Genomic DNA, 11,977 nt, shown 5'->3' on the forward strand with positions numbered 1-11,977 from the left:
AATAAGAAATAAAAACAAGAAAAAGAAAATAGGAAAAAGAAATAAAAGGAGAGGAGCTTACCTGGACGGCCACGCAGCCCAACAGAAGCCCACGAACCAGCCCACCAGCAGCCCAACCCACTTACCGGTTCCCTTATCCATCCACGAGAAAGACGTCGTCATCTTCGTCTCGTTCGTCCCCGGCACGCCAAGCGATCGACACCACGACGAGGATAGCCACGTCCCGCGGTCGCGCCGCCATTGTTGACCCCAGAACACGTAGGAGACATTATAAAGAGCGACGAAGCCTCCCTCCGACCCTCTTCGTTTTCCTTTTTCTCAAAAACCCGAAACCCTAGCTCCTAGGCCCCCAACCGCCGCCGTCAATTGCAGCCATCCCGGCGTCCACGAAGTGTCCGTGGAGATGCGCAGGACCATTCTGAGCATCTCTGCGAGAGGAATTGGTCCGGGGTGATCTCAGTTGGGAGAATTCCAACGATTTCGTCCACAGCAGCTCGCCGGAATCCGCGACCGTGAGCCTCGTCTCCGGCCAGCACGCGCTTCGGCGACCACCTCTAACAACTCAGGGTGAGATTGCGCATCGATGGAGCCCTTATTCACTGCCTAGCATGCATCCTAGCTCCCTTTTGGCACTTCGCCGGAGTTTGCCTATTTCCTAAAAGCGTGACCACCAGTAGATTCCCCTTTCATCACCGCTTCGAACACCATAAGTGGCACCTCGCCGATGGCCTTAAATCGGCGTCGCCTCCGTGCACCGGCGTGCTCGATGTCGAATTCCGGCGGGTGACGTCAACATTGACCTGGTCAAAATATTTGACCGGTCATTGCTTCGTGGCAGCCTACATGTCAATCGGAACCCACATGTACTGTGTGTGTAACTAGTACTCGGTTCGGGTACATTTAGTGCTTTTCCTTATTTAAAATACTACTCCCTCCGTTTCAATCTACAGTGCCTATAGATTTTCTGCATTTGTTTCATAATATAAGAGTAGATCTTTGTTGATTTTCAAAGAACCCCTTCCACCGAGATGAGCTGAATAGTCGGAAATAAGGAAATGAACTAATCACGTGCATAAAATGCGGGAACCTCCTATATCTCTCCTATTTCTGAGATCGTGGTTGGACTCTTTAGGAGGTTTTGTGTTAAAAATGACTTGCGCTAATTACCGTGCAGAAAATCTATAGGCACTATAGATTGAAACGGAGGGAGTAGTATATACCTGAAACTTTGAAAATACATATAAAATTCATAATAACTCAGAAAAATGAAAATAAGATATCAAAATTCTTAGAAAAGAAAACTCTATCCAATAAAAATATAAAATGAAATTTTTATTTTTAATAAAAATTTAATTATTTAATACTTGTTATTTAAGCCTTTAATTTTAATTCTAAATACAATTAAAATTCAAAAAAAAAAAGAAAACATTTATAAAATAATTAAAACCAGTAAGCAAATAAAGAAAACATGAAAACTCATTTTCTTTATTTGTTATCCTATTTAATCTTTATTAGAGAGATTTAAAACCTAATTAATAATTACGTTAATTATTAATCCATTAAAAATAATAAATGTCAAATCCAAAAACTAATTTTATTTCAACATTATTAATAACTTCAACTTGATAATGAAGTTATTAATCATAGACCTATAGGGTAATTAGGAAACCCTAATTCCATTATAAATAAAGTGATAACCTCCTCATTTTATGTGTAATCCTAAAACCCTAAATTAATTAGGAACCCTAGTTCTATTATTACATGTGAACCCTAATTTGCTTCTAACCTAAACCCAAGGTTAGAACAGGTGATCATGGTACTTTATTTCAAATCATAGAGCCATCATTAGCAACTAAAAGGCATACCTATGTCCACATAAACTCGTAGAACCCTATCACTAGCAATTTAATATTCCATGTATACATATCACTAAAACCTAGTTGATCAAGTAGGATCAACCAAGTATAAAACCCTAGTTCCTTTTCCAAAGACCACCATACTTAGTTATCCATAATTAGCATCACACCAGTGCAATGAAATCTAATAGCAACTACACCTACTATTTTGTACTACATTCCATACTCCACTAAACCCTACCAGTGTTGGATGATTATCAACCATCCTACTTAGGAGTCAATTATTCCTTACTTAGTGAACCAAATAGCAAACCATATACACCCTCAATCCTAATTGTAATACTTCTTATTACCTAAGAAGTATGTTCTTCAAAAGTTATTCTTTTGAAGTAAACCGAGAATCATCCTCAAACTCGCATATAAGGCTGGACCTATAAACCCTAGCCAGCTATCACTAGCAAGATAAATCAACCTTGACAACAACCATGCATAATGAATTGCTTAGGATACCTAGGCTTATCTTAACCTTACAAGCCTTAGATGTTGATGAATCCAACTTTGTTGGGATCCATCTAATACTTACTCCAGCAACTATACTAAACCATAGTCAACCATAGAACCCCCAACCTAATTATCATACTTGTTATTCATTAAAGAATATGTTCTTCAAAAGTTATTCTTTTGAAATATATAATAAGTAATCATCAACCATGCACTATAGGACTTAAAATTGACAACTTCTCTTTACTTATTATACAGCTACTATTCCTGATCATGTATGATTGTTACTATTCCTTTTGCCACCTGCTTATAATTCTAAAACAACACAACCCTGAATAAGAACCTTACTTGTGAATCACTCTAAAAATGCAACACACCCTGAACTAATCATTACCACTCACCGATCCTAAATCATCGGGGTTAGGTCACGCTTAGAGCGATTGCATCTCATTCTTATGCATTATTGCATCCTTGCCAATCTTCTAAGCATCGTCCTTACCGGACGATGATGCTATTTCAGAATTTGGAGTTATTGCGTATCGAAGACCTTGCCTGCATAATCTTGCAGTCAAGAAAGGCAAGTTCATCACTTGCTCATGTCATTTGAGTATCTTTATCAAATTACTTGCAAAGTACTATGATTATCACTATTGCATAAAAACCAAAATCACTACTTTCATAACTATGAATATGACTATGTGGTGGGCAATGGAACCATGGATTGTGTTGATATGGTGGAGGTTCCATTGCAAGGTTTAATATCCATCTAGGATTAAACAACAAATGTCGCCAGTGATTCTTGTGTCGTAATACCCGTGTTAACCATAAGATCCGGAGTGGGACGGAGTAGTCAAAAGTGTTTCCACCTCTCGTACATCAACGGATGCGCTTACCGTAGACACTTGACCCGAGGTTGGGCAAGCGGTGGGGTGGGGATCCCATTCTAATTCCCCACGGTAAGTGGTCTATGATGGGTTGCAGCTACCGGCGAAGGAGTTTGGTTAACGAGTCCCAAAGCCGTTGTCGTGGTCGGGGTCCATCCTTAATTGGTATAAGAGGACCGACGAGGACCCAGTGGTCGGGGTATGCAACAAAGGGTGGGTGTGCGAGGTAGCGGAGGAACATGATTGGCTAGACCTTATACCGGGCCTCACACCAAAGGAAGTGTGGACGAGCACCGCAACTCGGTTGGCACCAAGGTTAAGATCTCTTATGGGTAAAGCAACACACCTCTGCAGAGTGTAAAGAACCGTGACCTGTCACTCCTCGTTCCGGGATATGGAAGCTGCGAACGCTGCCGGAAAGGAACTCCATGAAGTTCTAGTAAACCGGTGAAGGTCGACGGACATAGTTCTTCCGAATAAAAGCAACCTTTTGAAGAAATGATTATGAAAACCTGCATTGGTATTAGACTTTCCGGTCTAATGCCGTAGCTAGTGCATTAAACACCTCTTTCCTATAATGAACTTGTTGAGTACGCTCGTACTCATCCCTCTCTTAAATCCCCGCTTAGATATGGAGGCATCGAAGGAGGATCTACGGAAGCAAATCGAAGGCCGAAGAGTCAACAACTACTTCACGAGACAAGACCTCGTCGGAGGAGTCAGATACCACATCCAACAAGGAGAAACCCTAGTTTAGCCATAAAAGGGAACTAGTTTCCTAGACCTAGCTCCTATTTAGCTGGAATCTATTCATAGCCTCAGTAGCTAGCTAAATACTCTACAAATAGAGTTCGTGTTAGGATTAGACTACGAGTCGTTCTTCTGAAGTTTATTTGCAGTTTTACCTCATTGTAAAGTAGGAGGCTGTGATGATCTTATGTAATAGAGTCAATGTTGTAATTCTATAGACATACCTTGGACCCGCATATGTTTCTGTTGTACCACTCTGAGCGATATAATACTAGTGGAACGGTATTTCATTGGTGTTATATCAGACTTGCATACTACACCATGCAGTGGTATGCCGGGTCACCACATTCATCATCATCACCATGATCAAGAGGCAGTATTCCATCTCCGGACTATGTGTTTGTGGCAGTAGCTTGATCTATTTCTCTCATGTTCTTCATAGTACTTAGTGCCATATGAGCTACATATCATGATTATGGTCATATTTGTAATACCTATGCGGTGGATCATTGTTCTATGATATTGTTATATGAGATCTGATCGTATTATATTTGTGAGATGTGTTGATAGATGCATATTGTGTACCCCGTTCTTAAGTTTATGTTCTGATCGAAGATCTATGCAAGAGCGTGTGTGGGGTGATGTGTGTGTTAGATGGAGTAGAAGGGTTTTAGTAATTGGATAGTGACAATATGTTCAAGAGCTATTATGGCTTTGCCTTTCTTTTGCTACCTCACTAGGGATAAAGTGAATGCATGTGTTATGTTCATCATGTGACAATAATGGTGATCTTGTTTGTTCAAGGTAGCATATTTGATATTCAAACTTCATGTCAAAGTACATATTGCTATGCTATGGTAATTCTTAATATAAGATTGATGAAGTTTCATTCTTGTGGAGCATAAGAGAGGTGTGTTGCATCATCTCTATGTTAGGACCTGATGCCCATATTAATTCTGATCTTACATATAATATGATTTGTACCTTCATATCTCATTGATGAATTACTTTTTGTCCACCACAACTTTACGAGAGAATAGTCAAGTGAACCCATGAACCCCGGTCCACTTTTTATCATAAGAAACACCTTTAACTTGCATTTACATTGTTTTCTATTATCTGCACTACTTTATTCTGAAAATACAAAAAATTTACTTTTCTTATTTGCATCCAAAACACCAAAAACAATCAATGTCTTTACAGTTTTTACTTAGTTATTTTATCAGTTTAGTTTTCTACTTGTTTTATTACTACATGTGTTATTTACTTACGCGAAACCTTGTGCTTGATAACCACACAGTGGAGTTGGGGACACAAGGCATTTACTACCTTGCAGGATTGCTTGAAGAAGAGAGAAGAGAAATACTTTTCCATCAAGTTCCCCGAGAGTTCGATATAAACCATTGAGTCACCCTTGTGGGGAAGATACTTCCTTGATACAACACTCTGCACTTGGAGTCCCAACGTATCAATATCTTTTTGGCATTGCTAGTAGCCGTCATCAGTTGTGAAGCATATCCTCCATATATTTGCTAGACTTACGAGAAATATCCAGAGGCATCTTCCATTATCTAATATTTTTTATGGTTTTAATATTATATGCAAGGTACTAAAAATGAACTAGCAATTCAAGCAAAAATAGAATCCTAGCGCTATTCTCCCCAATAACGGCGCCAGAAAAATATCTTGATAACCCCAAAGTGCAGGGGATCACATCAGTATAATTCGATAATTATTTGGGTGTCGAACCCACGAGGAGCTGAAGGTAAGCTATCTATTATCTAAAGCCCTGTAACCCACTTTTATGGTCTTCTATTCAAAGCTAGGATCTATTGTATGTGTGTGTGTATGTGAAGAAGTTTCCACTATAAAACTATAAGTGATGAAAATAAAATGCAAGGAGTAAAACTAATGCAAGAAAAATAAAATGTAGTAAAGTAAAGTGAAGTGAAGTGAAGTGGAGTGGAGTGGAGTGGAGTGGTGTAACTCAAGGGGGCAAGTGTTCTGGAAAATTGCAATTTCGTTTATGTGGTTGTCATAATTAGTGAAGCTCAGTATAGTCTTTTTGGTGTTTCTTCTAGAGAGGAGCCATATATAGGTGTAGCCATAGATATGAGAAAATACACCCATAGTGATTGATCCCAATGTCAATTAAGAGCAAACAAGGAAATTATTAAGACATAAAGTCCATCCACCGATGTAAGTTTAAAGGTCCCCATAGTAATAGCCTGCTGATTAACCATGAATTAATACAATATGGATATCTAAGAATTGAGATATGATTTATGTCAAGATCTAGCTATCCCTCCTCCTATCATCATGCAATGGTGATAACCTCATGCATTCCCAACATATGTGTGCACTGATATATTAGTACAATCGATTATCATAGAAGATAACAAATACTTATGTGCAACCATCAAAAAATCACCTCACAATCTATCTATTATATACTACAAGCAAAATACGGATGTTTAAATAGAGACACCATATTAATCCACATATACTTTAATTACTCTACTCGTCCATTCTAATTATAACGATTGAGATTTAAAGTTATACAAAGTTACTTAACTATAACCATGTTCAACCTGTCACGTTGGTGATTTGTTCTCTTAAAAAAAAGGCCGATCCATAGAAAAAAAAGGTATCAACTGAATGATTCCAGACGTAGAAACAGAGCGTTTCCCAGGATCGAGATATATCAAGGAGTCAGTTTCCTAAATGGTTAAATGGACTCAATCATGAGTATTTAATTTCCCGCAGTAGGACCGGAAGGAGCAAGACCCTGCGTTTCCAACTACTGCATATATGCAAGATGCATACCTCTCACACATATACTAGGAGGCAGTGGCGCGGCGCACGCCGCACCCGTGGCCTTTTGTGTGTAAAATGTTATTAAGCCTGAATTGGTGCTAATCATGTAAGCATTATTAGGGGTATATTTTTTTATTGAGATGTCAGCGGTGGTGTTAGCAGAAGATAGTCTGCTGGTACGTGGCTAGCGGCGCCACATGGGTGGTGCTATGCACATGTTTTTGGGCAGAAGGCGGCGGTGGTCAGCTGTAAGATCTTTAGACAGCATGCCCTCCTGGCGGTGTGGAATAAGGTGGCTGGAGTTTCTTCCCCACTACGGCGATGTCTGGTCTGGCGGAGCCGTGAAGTTTCCGGCGGTAGGTGCCCCCAGATCCGTCGATCTGGTGGGAGTTGGTGCTCCGGGCGTGGTCTCCGTGGCGGAGGTGGTGGCCATCCCTTTGAGCTTTTGTCCCTCGGCCTCATCTCCGTCACGGCATGGTGGCTTCTGGCCTTGCTGCGGAGGCTCTGGGGGTGCGGTGGCATGCTGGTTGGTGTCGCCGGCCGGCGCTACCGCTTGTGCAGGAGCGGGCTTAGATCTTGCGGAAGCTCGCCGGCGACAACATCAAAGAAGACTGCCTTCTTCTTCAGCGCGTAGGGCCTGTGTGGCCCCTGTCTTGGAGGACTTCCGGCTGCTGGCCTTGGAAAAGCTCCCCGGAGCGATGAAGACGGTGGCGTGCCTCCAGTGCGCGGTGTTGGCAGCGGCGGCTGTCTTCTCCCAAAATTTTCATGTATCTTTCTTGTTTGTTGGGGATGTTTGTACCGGTGTTTTTCCTTAATAGATCTGGGTTTTGCGTCAAAAAAAAAAAAACAGCATGCCCTCCAGCATTTTCGACGCCGGCCCTGCCGCTGGCCTGTTCTCCACTTTGCAGGTGCTGAGGCTGGCCTCCGCCAGAGTAGGCGCCTTGCTGCAGGTGCTGAGGCTGGCCTCTGCCAGCGTAGGCACCTTGCTGGCCCGGGGCGGGAGGTGGTGCTGATGCAGCTCTGTATTCCTGCTGGTGTAGAAAGAGATACGGGGACTGGAAGCCGATGAAGATAAGTGTGAGAAAGCATGGATTCAGTTGTTCGTGGCTGGTATGCTATTTTTTCCTGCGGTGTCCCAATAGTTTTGTGTCCGTTCATTGCTGGTAGATAGCACTTAAATTCGAACCAAAATTGTTGTGCTGAATAAAACGAAGAGCAAAGGCCAGAGAGACAGAACAGTTAGAATGCCTTGAAAAACGCCATTATTTTTTTCATCTGGTGAAATTCGTCGTTAGTATTGTGATTGGCAACTGAATATTGGAGAGATTAAATCAGAACAAACAACACAGATGCAAGGGATCTAAATTTTACAGGATTGAAATCACAGTCTATGTGATGTGGGAACCTCGAAGCACCATTCTCAAAAGCATCGAGTTAAAGCAACACTTCAGTTGTGTCAGCGCTATATACTTGCAATAGCAGTAAAAAGGAACATAAACATTCATAAAAGAGAGGCAAATCTTGACAGATTCATTCATTGCAGATACGCACAATTACACATAGTACATATAGGTAGAAGATCTATGGATTAACATGTTTCAGTCATAGTTGTGTATGCCGTAAGATCAATGACTATTTGATACACGACGGAACGATTGTAGTTTGTATGTTAGATTTTACTCAGTAACATGGACAGATCATTGCAGAAAAGTGCTTATTGATATGGATACAAACAGAAAGCATCGTAAGATATAGATATGCATTACATAGTACATTTTTTGGTTTTGCTGCATTTACATACTACATGATTCCTACTCATCGATAGATACTTGGTGCCATCTACCGATTATCTATAGAGTAGAAAAATTCATATGACAAAAGCAGAGCATATCCTGATATATATGGGCTATCAGGTGGGAGTGGCGATTCTGTGGTTATGGTGCTCCGTAGTGGATGGAGAGCTTGGTGGTTCAGAACGACAGTGCAGCTGATTACCAAAATTAGCCGTACTTTGCTGAGATAGTCGATCAGATGCATTGTTGTCCTCTTCGTCAGATGAAGGAATGCTTATGGTCTTCTTTGGAGGCATTATGTGGCGAGGATGGGTACGCGGATGGCACTGCTCCTTGCTTGAGTGGGGACCTTCAGTAGGGCACCTGCGGCTTCCGTGATAGTCTTAGTCTTCCATCCCTGTGAAAGGTGGTGCAATAGCTCGATGGGCATGTTGAGCTTGGCACAGCCATCGCCACGGCTTTGTGGGTCGAGAGCGATGTTGACGGATACAGTCTCAGTTGTCGAGGAGGTAATCAATTCCCATATGCTCCTAAATTTTTTCTGCAAAAAGTTAGTAAGATAGAGCTAACTCACTACTTATTAGACCAAAATAATCAATTCCTTTTTACGAAATAATTAAATACTTTAACTACAGGATCGTAATAAATAAGTAGCAAGTCTATTTATCCACACAAAGTAAAAATGGCGAGTATGTAAACTTTTTAGTTATTATGTAGTCTACTTAAAACAATTATCTTTTCTGTTTTTAGCTGCTGCCTGGACCTGATATGTATTGTTGCGCTGTTTCAGCATTGTTATTTGAAAATTATGTGGTAGCTCGATGAATCTTGTCATGTGAGAAAACAGAGCCGAAAGACCTGAAGACATATCCTTTGAAAATTGTCAGGTGCAAACATACATCTTTTTTTTGCGAAGCAAACTATATTTGGCCTAGTTCGAATTGTGATCAGCTAAGAAAACACAAGACAATTCGACCAAGGAAAAGAACCAAGGTTCACTTAATGTATTAATTTTGAAATGTACTGGCAGAAATTGTTGATAAATAAAGGACAGCTGAAAGAAAACAATGAAATACCAAAAGAAATTCAGAGAGCAAGACGAATACGCAAATTGCTAGATAAGCAAAATGGCCAATTTCCTCAATTAAGCAAGACAATGGTTTAATGCCTATCCATGTTTTACCATGTGAAGTTCTGAACATGTACAGTGGTTGCTAAAAACAACAGACTGTTTTCGGTAGGGAGAAGTAAAAAACAGATATATATCTTAAGCTGCTACTATTTTACCAAATGGTTACATCAGGAAGTAAATATCTATAATGAACCCCATCAGAGTAAGGTAATGAATGAAGTAGGTGCGATTTGATGAATACTTAAGTATACATATTTCTGCTAATAATTTGGCAAATCAAAAAGTCAACCTAGAAACTAAGCACCATGAAACTTTCAGTAAAATACAGAAACGTCAATTTATAAACTCATGAAGATCAATTTATAAGAGAAAATCACCCTGCCTCAGGTTTGGTCAAAATATTATGAACTCATCAACTGAATTCTTATGTGGTCAGCATGTTTATCATTACAAATTTCTCCATGCCAAAGAAGAACCGATTTAACTCTAAGACAAAAGAAAAAGATCCGATATAACTCTAAGCTAAAGAAGAACATACATTTTCCAGTCCTGCAGAGTGAAGGATCATATTGGTGTGCGGTGTGCCTATCACAGGCGTAGTTTCAGTTGGTTGCTCTGTTAATCTGTTGTATTGGTGAGAGCATGTTGGCGTGTTTATCGCAGGTGTTATTTTGTTTGGTCGCTCTGTTGCATTGGTCTTTGGTTCAAAGGACTGAACTTGGAAGCAAAAATATTCCGTATTTAGTTTACTGGTGGACAGCTCAAAGAACCTAGCTTTGACCATAGGGACCAATTCATCTCTGCCAGTAATATCTTAAACCTACTTTATAGCAAATGTGACCTTTACGAACTGAGTCTGGCATAATACGAAAAAATGAATAACCAAGAAAAAGAAAAACATTTCAGGTTGTGGTACCTCTTTCATTGAAATGCCAATGCATAAATTATTATGTAGGAGCATACCTTGGAAAGGCTCAACAAATCCAGACATGGAGAATGTATTTAGTTCTAGATACGTTTACTCTCTCTCAACACGTCTTGCAGCCTATGTAACAAAAGTTGTCCGTGCAAATCAATTACGCGATGAGCACATTTCAGGTTCAGTCACAGACCCTGTAATGTTATGAGCAAATGTAGAGGTCAGTCTAGTATTACATGAAAAACTATTGATTTGAATAAACCCTGTAACACGTACTTTGGTATAATATTGTAAGCATATAAATTACAATTCAAAAGCAAAAAAATAATATATCATCATCCTTTCTTCTTTGTTCCTCTCATAAACTATTCCATTTGAGATATATGAGCTTTCTGATACCAAACAGAAATAGCAAGCTTTGTACATAAATTATAAGAAATAGACATCTTGGCACATGTACAGTAAGGATTTAAACTGACTGGTGAAATAAACAAAACATGCCTTCGTTGTATAAACCCCTAGAATGCCCACATAGCGCCTAAAAATGTGTTCAGAACTAACAGCAATAGGAAGCGTTTTGACTTACCAAATAAGTAACCTTTCAGTAAAATACAATGAGGAGGTAAAAAAAATGTTAGCAAATGACAGTCAGGCTAGAAAATTGGGCAAACCCAAATCAGGATAAAGATGGATTTAGCAAGTTACTCTGTATCAGTCCCTGTTTATACATCAATTTTGGAGTAAAATCACGGGGTTGAACTGTTGATATGATTATCACAGAGCTTTCTTGCATTTTAGAACCTTTATCCTCAAGTTAACTGTCCATGTGTAACACATAGTGTTGCGTACAAATGGAAAAACCTTGTTACTACTGAAACCTGATTTTTTGTCCAGTTGGCTAATTCAACTCACGTTCCCTACATCTCTGCATCAACGATAGGAAATCAGATCTACATTAGATCCTAAAGCACTGTTTGTATCCGAAAAGTAACAATTCAATCACAGAAATGAGAACCTATTTAGAGTAGGAGGATTTTGCCTCGCTGGTGCAGCACGATGCTCCTGGCGCCAGTGGGGCTGCCATGGTGCTGGCCTCCCTTCCCTGCTCCGCCCTGGATTAGCTGCCGCACAATCGATGGCCCCCTCCTCTCTCTCTAGGAAACGGCCTCCAGCGGCTCCTCAAAGGCTCATACCAATCGGGACGGTACCTCTACTCTACCTGACACGCTTCTGTAGGTGGCACTGAAGACGGATTGACCACCCCTTCACCGATGGCTGACCTGCTCCCTGCGCCTCTTCCTCAACCAGCGCCTGTGACTCTCCTG

General features: G+C 40.4%; 1 long non-coding RNA gene across 3 annotated transcripts; it reads right to left on the reverse strand.

Annotated features, from left to right (window-relative positions):
* Positions 1–8,677: 8,677 nt before the first annotated feature.
* LOC124703626 lies at positions 8,678–11,774 on the reverse strand. 3 transcript variants are annotated; one of them, XR_007003186.1, is made up of 3 exons: positions 11,668–11,774; positions 10,272–11,577; positions 8,678–9,131 (listed from the first exon to the last, which is right to left on the reverse strand). It is a non-coding gene; the product is annotated as an uncharacterized LOC124703626 (long non-coding RNA). The 3 variants fall into 3 exon arrangements; XR_007003184.1 differs by having other exon boundaries at positions 8,678–9,142; XR_007003185.1 differs by having other exon boundaries at positions 8,678–9,142; positions 10,272–10,846; positions 11,668–11,744.
* Positions 11,775–11,977: the final 203 nt, after the last annotated feature.

Source organism: Lolium rigidum, chromosome 3 (assembly GCF_022539505.1).
Source record: "Lolium rigidum isolate FL_2022 chromosome 3, APGP_CSIRO_Lrig_0.1, whole genome shotgun sequence".
Taxonomy (NCBI): Eukaryota; Viridiplantae; Streptophyta; class Magnoliopsida; order Poales; family Poaceae; genus Lolium; species Lolium rigidum.